The 13201-nt window shown below is 35.3% G+C and overlaps 1 protein-coding gene across 1 annotated transcript in view; it reads right to left on the reverse strand.

The window, feature by feature from the left end:
* The window catches only part of LOC107731648 (inactive tyrosine-protein kinase transmembrane receptor ROR1-like), a 124172-nt gene that overhangs the window by 9763 nt on the left and 101208 nt on the right, over nt 1-13201 (reverse strand). The window lies entirely within an intron of this gene.

The raw sequence follows: 13201 nt of genomic DNA on the forward strand, positions 1-13201 counted from the left end.
CCGCCCTGAGTGAGCTGTCATCAGTCCGCCATTGTTTCACCGCCGGAGCAGATGTAGACAAGAATGACTCCTAAGCGATTGAGGTGTTCTGTTGTTGGATGTAATAATGAACATAGCAGTCGTCATTTACTCCCGACATCTGAGCCGCTGAAGACGCAGTGGATTACGTTGGTTTGTGAAGGGAATGCGCCCCCGATCTACCTAAATGCGTCTATGTTCGCGCGAATCATTCAGCGGCTAAAGTAAACAGTCCCTCAGAGAGTGGCCTTGGAAGAGAGGGGTGGGGTCAGCAGAGCTCATTAACATTTAAAGGAAAATGCTACAAAACGGCTTGCTCTGAAAAGAGGTGTTTTTGACAGGGTAAAAAAGGGGTTTTTTATACTACCATTGAGAAATTTTAACCAATCTATGTTACAGACTTTTAATTAAGACCCTAAAGAATCATATCAACTTGTGGAAAATGGGCATCCAATGACCCCTTTAAGTGAGGTCAACCAGATGCCCTAAAATTAATATATTGGCCCAAACAAAGTTATGATTTACAAGAGCCTTGTTAAGAAGCTAAGTTCATGAAGATGCAACAGTAAGGAGAATGGATTTGTGTCATCAGTGTTATTGCACATGCCCTGGAGTCTAATAAAAGTATCAAGATATTCCCATCCGGAAACAATCTCCAATCTGCCTGGCCTGAAGCCTCCGCCATCTTTTTAGCCACTCTCCCTCCTTCTCCATCCATTAAGGAGTCAAAAACACCTCCTTAAGACGCTTCCTACACTTTTTTTCTCTTGTGCCATACGTTGCTCCACTTAAAAATTAGTTGAGCAGCAGAAAGGTTGATCAGTATGGACAGTGAGATACTCTGTTTGGAATCTCAAAGTCATGCTGTGCCGAAATGTGATTTTGAAATAAGCAGATCTGATTGCCGACGACTGATTTTATGAACAGATATTTCCACTTATTCCATTATAAGATCAAGAGACTCACTGGCCTTCATTAAGAAAACTAATTGTAGATAAGCTCACTTGAAGTTCTGGAAACATCATGGAAATTATTAAGATCTTAAAAAGTAGAGTAAAACTGGTCCACAAGTCAGCTTGATATCATCAGTCTGTCCACTGAGGGACCTTTGGTACTCTAGAAAAAAACCTGTACACTACAAACATTTGGGTACAGACAAACAAATGTAAATCTGGATTTATCTTTATGAAATGCTTAAAAAAATACTGGAAAGATTGTAGAAAAGTTATTAAAGTGCACTGAATTTTTTGCCCAAAAAATTAAAATTTACCTCAGGCCATCTAAGATGTAAATGAGTTTGTTTCTTCATCAGAACAGATTAGGAGAAATTTAGCATTAAATCATTTGCTCACCAGTGAATCTTCTGCAGCAAATGGGTGCCGTTAGAATGTGAGTTTTAACTTTTTAAACTTAAAACACACAGTTTTCTGTTTCACAAAACATTAATCGATGGATTAGAGTCATGTGGATTACTTGTGGATTATTGTGATGCTTTTATCAGCTGTTTGGACTCTCATATTGACGGCACCCATTCACTGCAGACATGCAATGTTAAATTTCTTCAAATCTGTTAATAATAAGAAATAAACTCATTTACATCTTGGAAGGCCTGAGGGTAAGCAAATGTTCAGCAAATTTTTATTTTTGGGTGAACTATTCCTTTAAGTCTAAATATACAGGTGACTCTTGTGTAATGTTGAAAATTCATGTTTAGTTGAAATAACATATTGCCCTCCCTAAACATGCAAAGACTATTTTTCATGACTAAAGGATCCCTCCTAAACTCTTGTGTTAGATCACCTCTCTTTAATATTTTATGGGCTCAACAGTGATGCATGTACTTAGAGGTTCTGATCTCATCCAAATTCATGTCATATTTTATGTGCTCATATAAAACTACTACATGCACCTCTGGAGTCTCTAACACTCAATATTTTCATCTCAGATACTTTGTGTACCATGAAAGCAACAATGGTCAACGATATCACTTCTCAGTGACTGTGAGCCTGCCATTTCATGCACTATGAATGTTAATGTCCATATTATCAGTGCTGTTTTGATGAAACACTTTCCAAAACATCTTAACTTTGTTGTTACTGTAAGTATGAGGGCATTCCAGAGTAGAGTTTGTGAAGACGGGCAGACTGCCTGAATCTGATTTCATTTGCTATGTATTCTGCACACACACAATCTTTGAGGTTTTTTAAAACTCTTCTGTATGCCAGATGTAAGACACATAAAATCTTGTATAATGGGGACTGGACTTAAGACCTTGAGAAGGATTTTTGAAAAAGAGAGGATCCAATTCACAGTCAGGTTTACTCCTCAGCTAATGTTTGACCTGGGTCAATGGCAGTATATTTTAACAATGGGGGGAATATGGGTAACAGTCGACTGGTTTGTCCCTGAAACAGGGGGGCCTGTGGTCCGTGACTGCATCTCGGGAGGAAGGGAAAGACAGCCACCGAGGGACTCTCATTAGGAGTCACGAAGAAAAAGAGGAACGAGTCCTCATGTTACACTACCACAATAGCAGCCTCTATTACAGAAGCAAAGGACACAACCCTGTGACCCCTGAGATCTCCCAGAAAGAGAGAAATGGGGCATGCAAACTATAGTCAAAGACTAGACACTTGATCTGAGCATAGATCAAAAAAAATCTAAATGCTTGTTTTGACAATGTACTAATGTAAAAAAGCCAGTCATATGAAATGAATGTACAGTAAGCTGACAAAAATACCTTTTTCAATAATAATAATAATAATAATGTTTAATGTTAATATTTGTAAACTTAAAAACTTGAAACTTTATTTAAATGTTATTGATATTATTATTCATTTAACCATTTGTTATTTAATTATTTTATTATTTAATGACTATTAATTAGCAATATAAGAGAAAAAGAGAAAAATACTCAAAATAAAATTACTTAAAAACTTGTTAACAATTTACAACAATATTATTATTATAACAACAATAGTTATCCTTATCAGCAATAATAAAAACAAAAAAGGAGGGGAAAAACACTAACTGTTAATTATTATTTTTGAATAACTGAATAATTAAAGAAAAAAGAAAAAAAAAATTAATTGAAAAAATATTTTGGTCCAAGCCATTGTTTTATTTTTAATTAAAAAAAAAAAAAAATTTAACTTAAATAGTATGTGCTCAAATAAATGACATATTAGATTTTCTCTGTGGTATCAAAATTTAGCATCAAGAATCGTGAAATGTCACTGGTATTTTATTTATTTTTTCAATATTTAACTTAAACAGTATGTGCTCAAAAGAAATGACATTAGTTTTTTTCTGTGGTATCAAAATTTAGCATCAAGAATCGTGAAATGTCACTGGTATTTTATTTATTTTTTCAATATTTAACTTAAACAGTATGTGCTCAAAAGAAATGACATTAGTTTTTTTCTGTGGTATCAAAATTTAGCATCAAGAATCGTGAAATGTCACTGGCATTTTATTTATTAATTTATTTTATATTTAACCTAAATAGTATGTGCTTAAATAAATGACATATTAGTTTTTTTTTGTGTGTGGTATTAAAATTGAGCATCAAGAATCGTGAAATGTCACTGGTATTTTGTTGGTATCCTGACAGCTCTATATCCATCAGAAGCCTGATTAGATGTGCAATTGAATCTATGATCTATGCTTTAGGAACCCAAAAGATTAGCCGCCCCTTCTCTTCACTCCGCACTCCATCTGACCACATCACAACCCCCGAGAGTCTCCGATTTCTCAGTTTAAAGGTCCCCGTCCACTGGGTGCAACTGCTCTCGCTGAAACAAATAATCTGGAGATTGGCTGTACGGGTGTATTAAAACCCCCACAGATGATTTTGCTTATACAATGTGCCGTTGAGTGGTTTGCTAAACAAAAGAGGGCAGAAAGTCAAGCTGTCAGGAGCCCATTAGGACGAGAGGTGACAACATACATGGAGAAAAATAGTCCATGTTTGTTTTTCTATTCACTGAACCACAATGTGTACTGATCATTAAATAACAAACAAAACTGACCAGCTGAGGTGTCACAAAACAAGTAATTAGGTGGAGTAAACAAAGACTGAATTGTGCCAGCTGATAGCATTGTTTATTTGCACACGCTTGTCTGCGTTGTGTCAGCATCCGAAACACTAAAGGAATTATGCTAACTAGGTAACGGTGCAAACACACCCACAAAATTAGTGCTAAACACAATTTACATGCCGTAGTTCTCCATCGTGTGCTGATTCTGAGAACTTCTGAGAGAAGAATATAGCAGGCTACCGCAATATTTATCAAAATTAATGTTGCTCTGCTTCCTTTAATGAATTACTTCCATGATGATCAATATAAAATGTGCAAACACTCTCTTAAATAAAATTATTTTTACAACATTATTTCCATGGGTGATAATAGCGCAACTATTAATTTACAAACATTTTAAATTAAATATAAAAATGTGATTACATTTACACAAAGACTTTAATTAAAAGAAATAGTTCTAACCAAAATAAAACTTAACTGAAAATTTACTCACTCTCATGCCATCCCAGATGTAGATGAGTTTGTTTCTTCATCAGAACAGATTTGCAGAAATTTAGCATTACATCACTTGCTCACCAATGGATCCTCTGAAGTGAATGGGTGCCGTCAGAATGAGAGTTCAAACAGCTGATAAAAAACATCACAATAATCCACAAGTAATCCACATAGCTACTTTAGATCAATTAATGTCTTGTGAAGTGAAAAGCTGATTTTTTAATTAAACAAATCCATCATTAAGGCATTTTAACTTGAAACCGTCACTTCTGGCCAAAATATCAGTCCATAATAACCAGTGAAAAAGTCTATCCCACATCACATCAACATTCACCAATATACTTGTTCAAAACTGTTTTGGACTGTTTTTGCTTGTTGTTTTGCTTGATCTGTGCACATTTCTCTCCTGATTCAGACGAGACGACTTTTTTATTGGAGAAAGCAATAAGATGGGGGACTTAAATTTTAGCTGAAAGTAATGGTTTGAAGTTAACAACTTCCAATAATTTTTTTTATCATGTTTATCATGCAAAATGCACTGTTTTTCCACATCACAAGACATTAACTGATGGACTGGAGTCATGCTTTTATCACCTGTTTGAACTCTCATTCTGACGGCACCCATTCACTGCAGAGGATCCATTGGTGAGCAAGAGATGTAATGCTACATTTCTCAAAATCTGATCCGGTGAAGAAGCAAACTCATCTACATCTTGGATGGCCTGAGAGGGTGAGTAAATTGTCAGCAAATATTCACTTTTTGGGTGAACTATTCCTTTAAATTGCATTAAGTTATGGTAAGTACTTAATTTAAGTACTTAAATGGTCAATCTGTGGTGCTTAGTGAATAAGACAGGGTTTTTGCTGAAGAGGCACAACTCTGATTTCACACTCAGTGTGTGTGTTTGTGTGTAAGTGTTTGAATAGATGTGGGTGTGTATGCATCTGCTTGTGTGAAAGTTATAAAACTGAATCCTGACACCACTGTTATTTACTTCATACGTTATTGCGCGCTATGTGAATCTACATTCGTCTGCCAAAAAAGCGCCTGAAGTTCATGCTGTAATCAGTGTTGGCTCAAAGAATTGGCACAGCACCACTAAACTGACAACATGGCTCATATAATCACTAAGCAGAGTAAAGAACAACCTTTATCCAAGCAAGCTTTTCCACCATGTTTTGATATGTGCTTGCGATTTGTCACACCTTATGATTTACAAAGCCAAAGTGTATAGATCATAATGCAAACACGGCTGTTTAAATGACAAGAACATGCATGTTTAACACAGCCGGTGTGTTTTTATAGAGAGTGGGGAACCTTGAGTAATTATGCATTACACACGGCTTACTTCCAGGTGTAGGAAAACATAGGAAACTCCACATAAGCCGGGGAATATCAATAAATAAGCTCACTGTACACAACTGTCTCTGCTTTCCTTAAGCATGACCTATTTATCTCTGTCCATATCAACAGAACAAATCATTATACATTATATATATCATTAAACTATCTTCACTAAGACATTATTTCATAACTTTAGCATATCCAAAGCTGTAAAAAGCATTAAAAACGAAAGGAACTTGCGCTGCAGGTAAGGGGTTATCCATTTGAGAGGGGCTCTGGGAATAAAGTTCATGCTCTCCAAATAAAAGCAAATTTACTGGCCCCATATCCCTTTAAAAGTAATGGGAATAAGACATAACTTATTCCCTCAGTGAAAAGAAGAGAGAAAGAACGCGTTTCTAAGCTTTCATTCATATTTACAGTTGTGTATCCAAACGTGCGTCCGCTGTAGCTCAAATGGAAAAAAATCAGAAGGCTTTGGCTGCCAGACTTTGTTCATGGAAAAACATGAGGAGAGGGTGCAGGGCATAGAGTCAATAGAAAAAGGAAAGGCAGAAGACGGCGAGAGAAAGAGACTGGGGATACTCTGAATACATAATATATTATTAAAGTATAAAATACCATAAATCCCTAGTTCAAAATGCCTCATTTATTCATTCAGAGGTAGACAACATGATAAAACTATAATTGTATTCTTTGATTATAAGCATTTTTTTTACTTTTGAGAGGTCTTAAAATGATTATGACATATTTATATTTATATATCATAAATATAAATGTATAACACAGTCCAAAAAATAAACTCTAAATTATACTTTTAGAAGTTGTGAGAATTTATAGAATTGTTTAGAACCAACCTCCACATACCCTTGCTATGGTTAACTGAAATGCAAATATTTTTGTCTGTGATGACCTAATATCAGCTGGCATATATTAACGGACCATTAAAATAAAGATAAACAGGCTGTCTATGGCAGGGCGGTGTGGTTTGCTGATGTAACTGAGTGGTAGAGGTTAATATGGCATCATATGGGGTGCTGGGGAGGTATGCTGACCCGCACTGCTTGCCCTGAGACTGGAAAATAAGTTTTGACGAAAGGTCAGGATCAAGTTACAGACTGCACCTCCGCCATAGAGCATACCAGGTCAAAGGTCGTATACCAAGAGACTCATATTAAAGCTCCAATCTTCAGTCAATCAACACTTCGTTAAAAGAGCTCCATAACAAGCTAGAGATTTAGATCTTGACCGAGCCTGTATCTGCTTGCATGGTGAGCTATAGTTTTCTGCAGTTATTATAACCTATTTTGAAGCTACAACAACAAGTGCATCTTTGGTCAGGTTAGCAGATAAATTGTACACAATGGAATAAATGTTGAGCAAAAATGTTGTGGAAAAAAAAAAGCATTACCACTAAATATATTAAAGCGGGGATCATAAAATCCTAGTTATATTTAACAGACTGTACTGTATATACATATATAGAAGCCCATTTTAGCGTCACAATAAAAAATTAAACAGGTAATTAAAAGTTAAACATTACAAAATAGGAAATAAAGTCACACAGTGAGATATAAAGTCACAATGGTTAGATATAAAATCACAGTCATATGATTTAAAGTCACCATTATAAGGAATCAAGTGAGATATAAAGTTCCCAATTATAGAAAAATTAAGCCGCATTTGTGAGATAAGTTGTCACAATTACAAGAAATAAAGTTGCAATTATGAGAAACAAACTCACAATTTAGATAAAGTCAGAATAATGAGAAACAAGGTCAGATTTGACCAGAGGTGATACATGACCTTAAAAGTTTGAGAACTATTTTTGAAAAATAATGTCACGTTTGCAATATTTTTTTAATTCTGAAGTGGAAAACTGACTTCTATAGATATATAGTGACCAGTTCTAAGGGTAATATGTCCCATTAGTTTAAAAATGTCTGTGATGGGGGAAAAAACATGAAAGCCCATGAACTTAGTAAATCTGAGCTGCTTCTACAAGTTCTGTAACTCAAAGCACTATACAAACAAGCTGCTACTTACTTTCATAACTTTACAAGTAAATTACTGTCCATAACAACACACCACAGTGACAGTTCTGAATGACCAAATACATCTTCAAAAGCTTTAAGAATCAAATAAATCACATCTAGGCTTTAACATTAATCAAAGAAGTTATGAGAGCCCTTTGTTAAATCCTTGTTGAAACGGAGAGCTTTCTAAAACTGAAGCACTTGAATATCTTTCAGAAGTATTATTGTAGTCGTTACTCAAAAGCAGTACAGGGCCCCATCAGGATCTGCTCCTTCAGACAATGCTGAGGCTTCTGGGATATCTCCAGCTCCCGTACCCCAATAGCCCAGCCTTGAGCGTACAATGGTCTGGAATTTGTTAAAGGGGTCATATGATGCGATTTCAAGTTTTCCTTTCTCTTTGGAGTGTTACAAGCTGATTGTGCATAGATAAGATCCCTGAAGTTGCAAAGACTAAAGCCTCAAAACCAAAGAGATATGCTTTATCAAAGTTAAGACTCTGCCACGCCCCCCTAAAACGGCTCATTCTAACACGCCCCATTTGAAAAATAATGTGTTTTTTGATCATTAAAGCATGTCAACATATTCTGTTACACCAAATACACAAAATAATGATCTTTAAAAAAGCATCATATGACCCCTTTAAGATCAGTTCGATCCACCATTCAGCAGGCCAGTTAAAACCGCAATCGTAAAAAAGCTGAGTATCTCGTTTTTAAATGTAATTTTATTTGAGAAAAAGTTTCCCTTTCACACAGCTGGGAAAACTTTAACAGGCTTGACAAGCCGGTGATGGTAGTATTAATCTTTTCAAACAGGGAAAAAGGGGATTTTATAAACAACCTTGAAGAAATGTGGGGCCGTATACGGTTCAACCGCCTGCTATTAAAGAATTCTGCTGACGTTTCATGGGAGACCAGCAGCACAACTGCATTGTGTAAATTAAGCTGTCTCTTCATGCTAAAATCACAGTAAAGAAATCATGTCTATTTACAGTACATTAACGATATTTTGATAAGGATAACCTCAGCAGCTCCTTCAGTATTATTTATGTGCATCACTTTCAACTGAAAGTCAAACAGCTGATTCTGAAAGATGCTAGTGATGGCAAACAAACATGTAGCTAAAAATGAGAATCAGAAATGGTAGAAACTGTAGTAGGACTGTCATTTTCAAGGCATGCAACTGAAAAACACCCAAAAATGTATTCTTGTAGCTTCATAACATTACAGTTAATCCACTGATGTCACATGGACTATTTTAACGATGTCCTTACTACCTTTCTGGGGCTTGAACGTGGTAGTTGCGTTGCTGTCTATACAGGGTCAAAAAGCTCTCGGATTTCATCAAAAATATCTTAATTTGTGTTCCGAAGATAAACAAAGTTGGTTTGGAACGACATGAGGGTACAGAATTTAAATTTTTTAGGTGAACTATGCCTTTAAATTATAAAGTTTGAGAACTACTGTTCTAGGAAATACCAGTAAAACCTAAGCTATGAAATATGAAATAGCTATGAATATCATCAAAAAAAAATTTTGTGTGTGGGATGCTTCAATGAAGCACAGGAAATGTTGGTTGATGAGTCATTTATCTCCTTTAAAAGTCTGTTCTATTAAATTCTTCCTTCCGTGCTTCCCAAAAACATCAATAGCATCAATGAGTGAGAGAATGAGTGAAAGAGGTGTGATGCTGAGACCTCTCTCCCCTACAGGATGGCTGACATTTGGGCCAGAACAACAGTGACCATTGTTTGTTCTTTCAAGGTTCATGCCCATTCCTCATCCATGGTGTTCGATTACCTCCTTTCCAGGTGGTCCCCATAAAAAAGGCAATGTTAAAAGTGAGAGGCAGTGAAAAGGGGAAGAAAACATATTGCATTTATTAAAAAGTCAATGAATAAGGTCTTCAGTGTGAGCAATCATGACGTGCAGCTGTGGTGAGCATCTGAGACGCGCTAGACACAAAAGGGGACTGTATGTAGACGCTGCCCCTACCTGCTGTTTTGAGACCAGCTCACCTTATTCAAGCCATTCCGCTTACAACAGATAAAGCAGAGTTAACCTCACATCACTGAATCAAAGCCAAATCCGCCCTCATCAAACAAACAACCTCCAGTGTCATAAAGGGCTCATGGGACTCCATTATGGTCAAATTTTTAAAGGGATAGTTCACCCAAAAATGAAAATTCTGTCATCATTTACTCATCATCATGCCATTCAAGACATGTATGACTTTCTTTCCTCTGTGGAACATGGAAAGAGGATATTTTGAAATATGTTTCAACTGTTTTTATTCATTTAATGAAAGCCACAATTTTGAGACATAAAGTCACAACTACAGAAAAAAACAGGGAAAAAAAAATCACAGTTATGAGAAATAGTCACAATTGTGAGATGTTGCATTTACGAAAAAAAAAAAGTCAAAGTTGTGAGAATGTGAAGTTACAATTTTAAAAAAGTTATATATGATACGTCACAATTATGAGAAATAAAATAAGTTGCATTTATGGAATAATTAAGTAAAAATTGTGAGATATAAAGTTGCAATTACAGAAATAGTCAAAATTGTAAAAATTATAGAGTTGCAATTACATAAAAATTAAGTAGCAATTACAAGAAATAAAGTTGCAAATATGACAAATAAAGTCATAATTGTAAAATATAAAGTCACAATTACATAAAAAATTAAGTTGCAAATTCCAATAAATAAAGTTGTATTTGTGAGATATAAAGTTGCAAATATGATATATAAAGTCACAACTGTAAGATATAAAGTTGCAGTTATGTAAAAATTAAGTTACAATTACAACAACTAAAGTAGCAATTGTGAGACATAGTCGCAAATATGAGAAATAAAGTCACAATTGTAAGATATAACATCGCAATTACAAGAAATATAGTTGCATTAGTGCTACATAAAGTCGCAAATATGAGAAATAAAGTCACAATTCTAAAATATAAAATCACAATACATAAAAATTAAGTTGCAAATTCCAATAAATAAAGTTGCATTTGTGAGACATGAAATTGCAAATATGACAAATAAAGCCACAAGTGTAAAATATGTTGCAATTACAAGAAATATAGTTGCATTAGTGCTACATAATTTACAAATATGAGAAAAAAAGTCACAATTGTAAGTGAGGGATATTTTATCAGGCTATAATACTCAGATTCTTTCAAAACTGCTTTTCCCAGCACTAAACCACTAGCTTTCAAAATGGTAAAACCTTGCTTATTTCTCAGGATGGACAAAAACAAGCTTCCATACTGTTAATCTATGAATGTGTCACTTCATTCTTTCCTTTTTGTGCCTCATCCCTTTTACCCTGCCATTCATTGACCTTTTGCTCTTTAGACATCAATACCCCTCCACACTTTCGCTCATATTTCCTCTCTTCCCCACTACAAGGCCAGTTTAAGACCAGCTGTGGCCAGTTCAGCTCTCAGTCTACGCACTGACACCAGGCTTGCAAACGCACCTCTGCTCTGGAGTTCATTAAAGGAAGAATTTCATTAGAGTCCCAGCCACAACACCACACAAGGGACACCCTCTCCCCACACTCTCTTTACCAGGTACCGCTCACCAAGACGAGGCTGACACTTCGATACGTATCCGGAAAAAAAGGAGGCACATAAAGGAGAAAGAGCGTAAAGAAAAACAGACAGCATACTGACCCTTTTCCTCTTGATGGAAGCTGACATGATGACTTTCTTTGATGATGACACTAATGGTTACCAACAGGCCAACATATGGCTCAAAGGGATCTCTGCGCACCTCAGTGCAATGACGGCAGCTAGTCCAAAACGAGCCGTGCTGTCGTCTGTACGAGGCTTAGAGGCACACAGACGGGTTTGTGGACTTTAATCAATATTAATGTGATTTGGAGCGCGGCCAGTCACGTCAAACGGTCAGGGGTTCAGTCTTTGATTTGGATGGAGACAATCCACAAAGCTTAGAAATGTAATCTGCACTACTTTGAGATTCGCATCAGTACTGTAAATAAAAACCACGTGACTGTTTACTCCTAACAGTGGGTCAACTTGCTACATAATATGAGAAGATGCTAGTGAGGGCGAAAACTATAGCACTAAATTGAAAGTATTACCAGGATCTAAAAAAAATTAAAAATGCTATCATAAATCTACGCTCCCATGCTAAGTGGCTACAGTAGGTGTTGAAGCCTGCAGCATGGAAATATGGTAAGATTAAAAGAGAAACATGAAGGCAGTGTATTAATGCACTGTCTGTAGTCTGAGTGGGTTGAAACAGAAACATGTGGTGAGGCCGGTTGTACATTTTAGCACAAACAGGTGCTGGCTGATTTTAATGAAGTTAGACATACAAATACTGCAGTTCCTACAGCCTTAAACAAGACACATGCAAGCAACATGGACAACATCTTCATTTGTCTTTGCTAACCTAGAATTGACCTGCTGAAGTTTCTGGAAGGCTCACTGTAAAGCTATAAATCAGAAAAGCAAAGAACAGTTTTTAATTACCACATCTAAGAATAGTTCCTCATACACATCTGAAATGAACTATGAGCTCTGCAATGTAGCTTTCATTGTCATTTTTCATTGTAAATCTCAAATTATCTCAATTCTAATATAAAACTTTAATTTGACAACAGTGAAAATAAGTTATACTGAATACTGAAATGCAGTGTTTATAGTTTGTCAACAGTTTATAACTTTTTAAATATTTAATAATGATTTAATTTAATAATAAAATATACTATTTAATTATAAATTATACAATATAAAATTATAAATTATATAAGTAAATAATTTTGTGAAATATTTTTTACAATTTAATATAAATGTTTTCTATTTTAATATGTAATTGATTTATGTGATGGCAAAACTAAATTCCCAGTAGCCATTACTTATTACATTATTCTAAATAATTTTAATATGTTGATTTGGTGCTCAAGAAACATTTCTTGTCATTAGTGTGCTGCTTAATATTTTTGTGGATACTGGGATACAAGCTTTAGAGGCTGTTTTGAAGAATTGAAAGTACAAAAGAACAGCATTTATTTAAAATGTAATTTTTTGTAACAATGAAATAAATGGTATGTAAATTGTCACTTTTGATCAATTTAATTCATCCTTGTTGAACAAATTTTATCTTACAGACAAGAGCATGCATTCCTTTCTGTGCAGGTCTACCTCATCCACTCACTCACACATAAAATGGAAAAGCTTTAGCCAGACAAATCTTGAAAGAGCAATTAAATCATTTGCTTATGCAAGTTTTTG

The sequence above is a fragment of the Sinocyclocheilus rhinocerous genome, unplaced genomic scaffold (genome assembly GCF_001515625.1).
Source record: "Sinocyclocheilus rhinocerous isolate Xijiao unplaced genomic scaffold, SAMN03320098_v1.1 scaffold1180, whole genome shotgun sequence".
Taxonomy (NCBI): Eukaryota; Metazoa; Chordata; class Actinopteri; order Cypriniformes; family Cyprinidae; genus Sinocyclocheilus; species Sinocyclocheilus rhinocerous.